The sequence below is a fragment of the Crinia signifera genome, chromosome 1, assembly GCF_055691185.1.
Source record: "Crinia signifera chromosome 1, ASM5569118v1, whole genome shotgun sequence".
Taxonomy (NCBI): domain Eukaryota; kingdom Metazoa; phylum Chordata; class Amphibia; order Anura; family Myobatrachidae; genus Crinia; species Crinia signifera.
In genome coordinates, this window is record NC_139217.1 from 80,280,654 (window position 1) to 80,290,059 (window position 9,406).

At 43.1% G+C, this 9,406-nt stretch overlaps 1 protein-coding gene across 2 annotated transcripts in view; it reads right to left on the bottom strand.

Annotated features, from left to right (window-relative positions):
• CNGA1 (cyclic nucleotide gated channel subunit alpha 1) overlaps window positions 1-4,849 on the bottom strand; it is a 71,670-nt gene extending 66,821 nt beyond the window's left edge. For both annotated transcript variants that reach the window (XM_083167953.1, XM_083167951.1), the window contains exon 1: window positions 4,570-4,849. The gene's annotated coding sequence lies outside the window, so the exon portion shown is untranslated. The remainder of the gene's footprint in view (window positions 1-4,569) is intronic.
• Window positions 4,850-9,406: the final 4,557 nt, after the last annotated feature.

Below are 9,406 nucleotides of genomic sequence, written 5' to 3' on the forward strand. Positions count from 1 at the left end.
TCTTGCTAATGCGACATAGCACCCACCATTCTTTCCACCAGAATGTGTGCTGCAAAATCCAAATATCACTCCTTCCCTTCTGAGTCCTGCCATGCACCCAAATGGTATTTTTTGGTCACATATGAGGCATTGCCGTACTCGGGAGAAATTGGGACACAGATTTTGGGGTGCTTTGTCTCCTTCATTCCTTGTGAAAATGAAAAATTTTGAGCCAGAACTGCATTTTTGTGTAAAAAATGTAATTTTTCATTTTCACAGCCCAGTTGTACCACAATTGGTGAAACCCCTTGGGGTTTGAAATGTACACTATACCCCTAGATGAATTCCCTGAGGGGTGTAGTTTGCAAAATGGGGTCACTTGTGGGGGGGTTCCACTGTATTGGTGCTTTGGGGGTCTTGCTAATGCGACATAGCACCCACTATTCATTCCACCAGAATCTGTGCTGCAAAATCCAAATATCACTCCTTTCCTTCTGAGTCCTGCCATGCACCCAAATGGTATTTTTTGGTCACATATGAGGCATTGCCGTACTCGGGAGAAATTGGGGCACAGATTTTGGGGTGCTTTGTCTCCTTCATTCCTTGTGAAAATGAAAAATTTTGAGCCAGAACTGCATTTTTGTGTAAAAAAATGTAATTTTTAATTTTCACAGCCCAGTTGTACCAAAATTGGTGAAACCCCTGGGGGTTTGAAATGTACACTATACCCCTAGATGAATTCCCTGAGGGGTGTAGTTTGCAAAATGGGGTCACTTGTGGGGGGGTTCCACTGTATTGGTGCTTCGGGGGTCTTGCTAATGCGACATAGCACCCACCATTCATTCCACCAGAATGTGTGCTGCAAAATCCAAATATCACTCCTTCCCTTCTGAGTCCTGCCATGCACCCAAATGGTATTTTTTGGTCACATATGAGGCATTGCCGTACTCGGGAGAAATTGCGGCACAGATTTTGGGGTGCTTTGTCTCCTTCATTCCTTGTGAAAATGAAAAATTTTGAGCCAGAACTGCATTTTTGTGTAAAAAAATGTAATTTTTCATTTTCACAGCCCAGTTGTACCAAAATTGGTGAAACCCCTGGGGGTTTGAAATGTACACTATACCCCTAGATGAATTCCCTGAGGGGTGTAGTTTGCAAAATGGGGTCACTTGTTGGGGGGGTTCCTAACTTTTAGCATCTTATGGTGCCTAGAAACCTACATGGTGCCTAAAACATAATCTCATAAAAAGGAGGCTCCAAAATCAAGTAGGTGCTCCTTCTATTATGAAGCCTGTGGTTTGGTCAACGTGCACACTAGGGCCACATATAGGATATTTATGAAAACAAAAGAATTGGGGGAATCAATTTTTAGTCACATTTCTCTAGTAAAATCTACTGTGTTCCTTAGAAAAATGTATTAAAATTGAAAATCTGCTAAAAAAATGAAATATTGAAATTTCACCTACACTTTGTTTTAATTCCTGTGAAACACCTAAAGGGTTAACAAACTTCCAAAATGCTGTTTTGAATACTGTGAGGGGTGCAGCTTTTGAAATGGCATCATTTATGGGGGTGTCTCATCATACAAGTCCCTCAAAGTCACATCAGAACTGAACTGGTCCCTAAAAAAATCAGTGTTTGAAATTTTCTTGAAAATTTTAGAATTTGCTATTCATATTTTAAGCCTCCTAGTGTCCAAAAAAATTAAAAGGAGGTTGAAATAATGATGGAAACATAAAGTATACATATGGTCTATGTTAGTTATTAACTATTTTGAGTGGTATGATTATTTGTCTCACAAGCAGAAAATTTAACATTTTGCAAATTGCAAAATTTTCAATTTTTTTATGACATTTTGGTATTTTTCACAAAAAAACACAGACTGTATCGACCAAAATTTACCACTAACTTGAAGTACAATGTGTCACGAGAAAACAATCTCAAAATCACTGGGATAAGTAAAAGCAAAAAAAAGTTATCCCCACTTAAGTGATACATGTCAGATTTGAAAAAAAGGGCTCTGTCAGGAAGGCAAAAACAGGCTGCGTCGGTAAGGGGTTAATTAGCTGTAAAAAAAAAATCCACCTTGAATAATGAGATAACAGGGCGGCACGGGCGGCAGCAGAAAACCTTCTCCTCCTCCAGGCTACAGCCAGCGCTTGGGAAGGCTGATGACGCTGCTGTAGCCAGGGAGGAGGGAGTGAGTCACTCTGCGTAGCAGAGGCAGGTGACTCTGGGAGGAGTCTGGAGTGCTGCTGCGCTGCGCTGCCCGGAAGCCGGACCGAGCAGCAGCAGCAATTTAGAGAGGAGTGAGTCAGCCGCCCAGCCTCACCGTCCATGACACTTGCAGGGACTGGGCGAGCAGGGCAGCTGGGCAGGAGGCAGGCGCTGGGCAGGGCAGCAGCCGGCGCATGCTGCCCGTTAGTACTATTTAGTATGATGTTATCTTACTTGTGCAGGGATCATTTGCGGAGGGGGGGCGGGCCGGCGGCGTCATTCAACCAATCGATGACCAGAGCATGAGCTCCGGTGGCTCCGCCCGCCCTACGCCTCTGCCTGGTGGTCACGTGCCGCAGGCATGTGCACAATGACAATGGAGGTTCGGACACACCTATTTATGTGTATGTGGATCCTGGTGAGCAACCAGAGAGCCAGACCAGCCCCACAGGCCATTGGCACTGTCTAATTGTTTTATTTTACTACTTCACTAGTAGAATGCATGAAGAATATCTCACCTTGTGCACTGAAAGTATCTACCACACAGACACCAGTGCCACAGCCCTAGAGTGCTCAGGATTAGGCCTTATCCATGTAGTCTCTCCCCACAAAGGATCCTGTAAAATATGTATCTCAATATAACTACATGGGGTACAAACTGGTTGAGTCCAGCACCAGAGCAGTGCTCCCCATCTCTCTGTGCTGCCTTCGCACCCAACCCACGCGATGAGCCGGCAACAGAATATCCGGAGCATCCAAAGAAGCTGGGAATCTGCACTACTAGCCACAGGTTGCTGTTGCAGACACCCTGCTAGAGTGAAAGCCAGCTCCACACACACATACATACACACACACTTCTTCCTATGCCCCTGGGTCCAACACACCTAGAGGTCCAAAGCATGCATGACCAAAATGTCAGCTCCTCTTCAGTGACAGGAGCCAAGTGCTGCACTGTAACATTATATATAGAGCTTGGCTCCTGTCACAGTGTAGGAGCCAGCAGTGACCACCTCTGTGGGCATCCCAGCATCTCCGGGACCCATGAGTGACAAAAATGGAGGCTGGGCTATGAGGCCACAGCTCATCCCACAAATCCATACCACATCCATGAAGCCACACCCCTTTTTGCGGCATGCACCTACATACATGGAAATTTCAGTCAGCATCGAGTGTCACCAGGGCTAGTAATGCCCCTGCATCTCCATTACCCATTCTACCCTTATGTACTTACATTTGTATGGCTGATGATCACACAATACCACATTGCAATGTTTAGTCCCTATTTTTATTCAATGGTGCTACCATATATTTAGGTCAGTGACATATTTTGTGCTGAATCTATGCGGTTGGGGGCCTAGAGTTTTCTCAGTGGTAATTATGAATGTACTGTAGATCTGCACAGAAAAAAAATATTCTAAATACCTACAGTATGAATGGTGTTAAAACTAAATGGTATCAAAATAACTGTATATAATAATGTAATAATGTTATGTAGTATTTTTATTATCTGCTCATTTTGCTTGTATTTAGTCTATAATATTCAGTGAAAAAATGTTGGTGGTTCCCTGTGGGCCCCAAGGGCAATTTCTAGGCCTCGTGGGTGCTCAACTTATACATTTATCACAGACATGTGCTGTATGTTACTGTATAGACTGTTGTCACATCTATTTCACATTGGGAAGCAGTAAATATCTGTGGCCTCCATTCTTTTCAGAAATGATGACAGAGGCCCCTAATTATAATACTCAAACTGCAACCACTCCTAATTTACTGTAATATATGCAGTGAATTGTAGTGATCAGCACAACTGTGGGAGATGCTGTTTGCATTTACTGAATTTTGTGCCCGGCAATGTGGCTGGTACTTTATCACTGGCTAGTCAGCTCAAAATTGTCATTATTCAAACCCAGCCGATAACTTGACAGTTAGTAGCCGATTGGCTGGTGATAAAGTACAAGCCACTTTATCACTTCACCAAAGCTTAATAAATCTGCCCCAGAATTTCTGTTTCCTCGTTAATACATTGTGAAAACAATGTATCTATCTATCGCTCCCTATCTATCTAGCTACTGTATCTATTGAATCCATCTATCACACACAAACACACAGCTTGTCAATTTGATAAAATGACCCATATAATTACATTGTTTGACACGTAAATATAATTGTTAATTATAATATAACTACCAAATATTTTAGTATTCACAAACATGCACTACTAACCAGAACAGTACTTTGGCCACAACCACTAATAACAGGTATACATTTTGTGTGTTGAGAATCCATTCTTTACTTGTTTCAGAACCCGTCATAGTTTTGTGACCACCACTCATTGTATTTTCAGTAAAAGTAATTGCTAAGCAGATAACTCACCTCAGTCTCCTGTAATCCTGTGTTAGAGAAAGCTCTGACATTGATCAGACATCATGCAGTTCAATATATTTGTCCTACAAAAAAAAAAATTCAACCGCAGCCAAAAGTCATGAAGTAATATCTCCCCAAACATCAAATGTACATTCCCAGTGCATTTCCTAGAATAGGCAAATTTCCTACATCTGAGCGATGGACGAGAATTTTCCTAGTGCTGCAACAGGTTTAATTTAGGATTTGGAGATTGATGCGTCTAGCACGGACTGAGTTACTATGATCCTGGGAAGAGGCTTATGAGTAGCTGTGAGGGAGACAAACACTAAGGTGTTTAATATGGTCACTCAGGAGTGGAGTTTATTTCAGGAGAACTTGCAAACTGCTCACTGGGACACAGGGCCTGATTCTGGTTCACTCGCAAAAGCAAACTCCTTCTTTAATGGACAAAACCATGTGCACTGCAGGTGGGGCAGATATAACTTGTGCAGAGAGAGTTAGATTTGGGTGAGTTATTTTGTTTCTGTGCAGGGTAAATACTGGCTGCTTTATTTTTACACTGCAATTTAGATTTCAGTTTCTAACTCTCTCTCTGCACATGTTACATCTGCCCCACCTGCAGTGCACATGGTTTTGTCCAATAAAGAAGGAGTTTGCTCTTGTGAGTGAACCAAAATCAGGCCCACGGTGCAGTCCTTAGTGGCCGCTTTGCAATGAGGACATAAAAGGACATGTATACAATGTTATTATTTTAACTATTGAATTTCAAACATTTTGCAGATGTAGTGCCCCTCATTCAGCCGGGGAGCTGGTGATCGAATCACCAGCCACCAGCCTCCACTATCCGCTGGAAGGGGGCGCTCGTGCTCGAGACCATCACGCATCCCCTTACGATGGAGCCCACTGCCCTCCGCTGCATCCATGCCGCTCCCCCTTTGGTGCCCGCAGCCCCCCGCGCCCCGTTAACCCTGCCCCTCTCCCTGAAGCAGAGACGGGCAGTGATTTCATCCCCTGCCGCCAAAATACTGGGACGCACATGGGTGTGAGACGCAGTTGCTGTATGTCAATAGACAGTAATATAAAGTGCAAATCCAAGCATAGTCCCTTTGAGTGCAGTTTTTTTTTTTCAAAAGAGGTGTGAAAATTGACAAGCACATTTTTATTCATCATAATGACCTGTAATATTTACTTTATATAGAAAATATTTTTTGTAACACAACATTTTTTTTATTGAATTTATATAACAAATGTGAGCGACGCTTCCCTTTTTAGGGTATATTTTGAACATCTCTCACAGAGATGTTGGCACTCAAAGGGTTTATATTATTGTGCCTCTATATATGATGTCCGAAACCTCTGAAGAAGCAGCGGCTCTGAGAGCACTGCTTAGTAAACTCCCCCCTAAAACGCTAGGATTTATTCCTAAACAAGACCTAATAAAAGTTGTATTTGATAAGGTCATTTTAAAAAATAATAGTTTGTACATATTTTATACTCACCATTAATTATTCATCAAATATGTATGTAGGCCTAGCTCTCTCTCTCTCTCTCTCTCTCTCTCTCTCTCTCTCTCTCTCTCTCTCTCTGTACATAAATGCATACACTGTATATGAAGCTTCTAGTGGTATTCTGTTTGTGATTCGCAATAGTGAGGTTATAATAATGCAGATAATACTGATATGAACAATCCATTAGCTATTGTTCCGTGTTTGTCATGAATGCGTAACCTTGGCTGACAGGAATCGCACTAACATTGGATTATACTTACACCAGTTCTGTAATCTGTTCCTTTATCTTGCTTGGTCAGCTCCCTGTAATTCTGCTTAATCCTATTAGGTCCATCGCTATATATTCTCATAATCAGGACTGGTGTATGAATATATGCACTGTCTGTCTGTAGTATAATGGCGTCATGTGTGATGAGTAGGATTTTTTTTTTTAAATAAACAAGTGATAATTCCGCAGAATTTTTTTTACATATTAAGGTGGGGTGTATTCAATCTTGGGCCACCGCTGTCGAGAATTTGAAGGCGGGATTCAATGTCCCGCCTGCAGCGGGACGATAAGGGGGCGTGGCCTTGAGTTGTGGTAAGGAAGAGGCGAGCTGCAGCCGGGAGCTCGTCAGTTCCCAGCCGTTCTCGGCAGAATGAACCCGACTGCTTGTGAAGTCCGGCTCGTTCTGTCGAGATCCCCTGTTCAATGCTGTCAGGGAAGACAAGACAGCATTATATAGGGCTCCACAGCCACCTCCCCTGTCGGGAGATGGCTGCAGGAGATTGAATACTCCCCTAAGTAACATGTTTACATAATAATGTACTAAATTTGCTCTCGATCATAGCTGAGTAATTGACACCATGGATATGACATATTAGTTTATTAGCAGATATAATCTATATATATGTCTAGTGTTCATTTGTGTGTCTCTGAAACACTGCCATCTGTTGACAGCAAGTGAAACTACATCTCTTTGTTTCTCACACATGCACAAACACAGAGGCAATCACAAGGTAGCAGAATAGCTTTGAAAGCATTGCTTCGAGCGGGCTTACTAGTTACTATATAAGGCTTCATTGGTTTATGGAAAGTAAGGTTTTGTGTATATTGTGATGCAGTAGGCTGGTAATAAAGCTCTGCCATATCCTGCCCCCCCTGGAATAATCCCGCATTTGTCTTTGATATCCTACAGCATCCCGCATTTGGTAAATGTTTTGTTTGGGTACTGTAAAATGGTCCCCTAATACATACGGGTTGCAGGCAGTCATGCAGAGTCAAGACAATTTTTCACCAATTACTGGCAGAAATAGTTCAATATCTCTATTCCAGGGCGCGGCAGCACTGCTGGTGGTTACTGGGCCTGGGGATGTTATTAAGGGTTGGGATCGTTTGGTCTACAACAACTTGGTCGACAAGCATTGGGTCGACACCACTAGGTCAGCATGGGTTAAGATCGACTTGGGTTAAGGTCGACATGGGTCATGGTCGACATGAAACTAGGTCGACATGGGTCTAGGTCGTCATGACATTAGGTCTACATGGGCTAAGTTGACAGTCAAAAGGTCGACATGTTTTTTTTTTTACAGTTTTTTTACCCAAATGTTGACACCGTCGACATGGACACAGTTTAAAGTGCATCGCATCGCTCACTTCCCTCGGTATGCTTCGGGCACAGTGCCTCGCTACACTTGGCACACTATTTTATTCTCCCACCACGCCCTAGTGGATGGTAGGGCATGAAATACCGCATGGCATCTTAAAAAACAGTGAAAAACCCCATGTCAACCTTTTGACTGTCGACCTAGCCCATGTCAACCTAATGCTTGTGTCGAACTAATGTCACGTCGACCAAGATCCATGTCGACCTAGATCCATTTTAACCTTGACCCATGTCGACCTTAGCCCATGTCGACCTTGCTGCATGTCGACCTAGTGGTGTCAACCCAATGCTTGTAGACCTATTGGGGAAAAAACGTTACAGCTTTGCCAGGCGATATCTCTGGTTCCCGGGGGGCTAGAGACACGGGGCTGGGCTCATTGGAAAGCCCTGGTTCTCAGCTACAAAATGAAATGACAGGGGGCACGTGCCCGGGTGCATCCCCCTCCCTGAATCCGCCACTGAGTGTGAGGTCCAAAAAGGTGCTGTCTAGGATTCATTTCAGTGGTCAATGTCAGGTGTTCTCCTTGAAGGTCTTTATGGGACTACACTCACCTTGATAACAGATCCTATGTTCACATCAAGGTTTCTTATTGTTTCACAAGGATTTATTCCACTGAAGATTACACTATACCCTTGATGGCTAACCTTGACACTCCAGATGTTTTTAAACTACACATCCCAGCATGCTCTGCTTTAATTTTGCTATTTTGGTCATGCTAAATCTGATGCAATGCATGCTGGAATGTGTAGTTCAACAACAACTGGAGTGTCAAGGTTAGCCATCAAGGCACTATACAGTTTTACTGACCTTGGGATAAATCCCTACTTGCACATAAAGGTATCTTTATACTTCCTCAATCAGTCCCTATGTTCACATAAAGGTATCTTTGGACTTGGACCCTTGTTCGTATAGGAAAGATCGACACCTCCAACTCTCCGTAAAAGCAGTGTATTTTATTCTTAACAGGTATTCATAAAATAGAAACAAATAAAATCTTTAAAACAAGGAGACAGTTTCCACAGGTAGAAAAGATATTGTACCCAATACTATTTTCCTCTTACCCGAACTAAGTAGAAATCACATCAAGACGACACCGATGGTATGGGGAAGTAATCAATCTTCCTGTGTTCAATCCGTCAATGCACAAAACCACCACCGACTGCCATCCCACCCACAGGACCCCGCAACTGTAACTCCACTACCCGCAGCACACCCACACCTCCCACACCCACATCAGCACCGCACACAATCCTCCACCTGCATCAAATCCCCACCCACCACTCCCCCATCCACGGTACTAGTGCACCCACCCACAGCACCCAACTAAATTCTGTACATCTAACCCGCACTGTTTACAATAAAGTCTTTCAAATGTTAAACATGTTTTTTTCATACTTTAACCCAAATACATTATTTACTGAAATGTTCCTTCATAAATCGATTCTGTACATCGTACTCTCTAAGCGCTGTTCATATCAACAGAAGAGGCTACACCCTCTCCACATACAGACGCCCTTTTGATCTGAAAAATATAACCTCTAACTAAAGTAGTAATCCAGGGAATCCTCCATATAATACAAACCATATTTCACGCAATAAAGGCGTTCACAGGTTAAGCGGGCGGAGCCCCTTACGACGGTGTGCAGAGTGCCCGTAGGTCTCGACGAATCACCTAGTGTATATATATATAT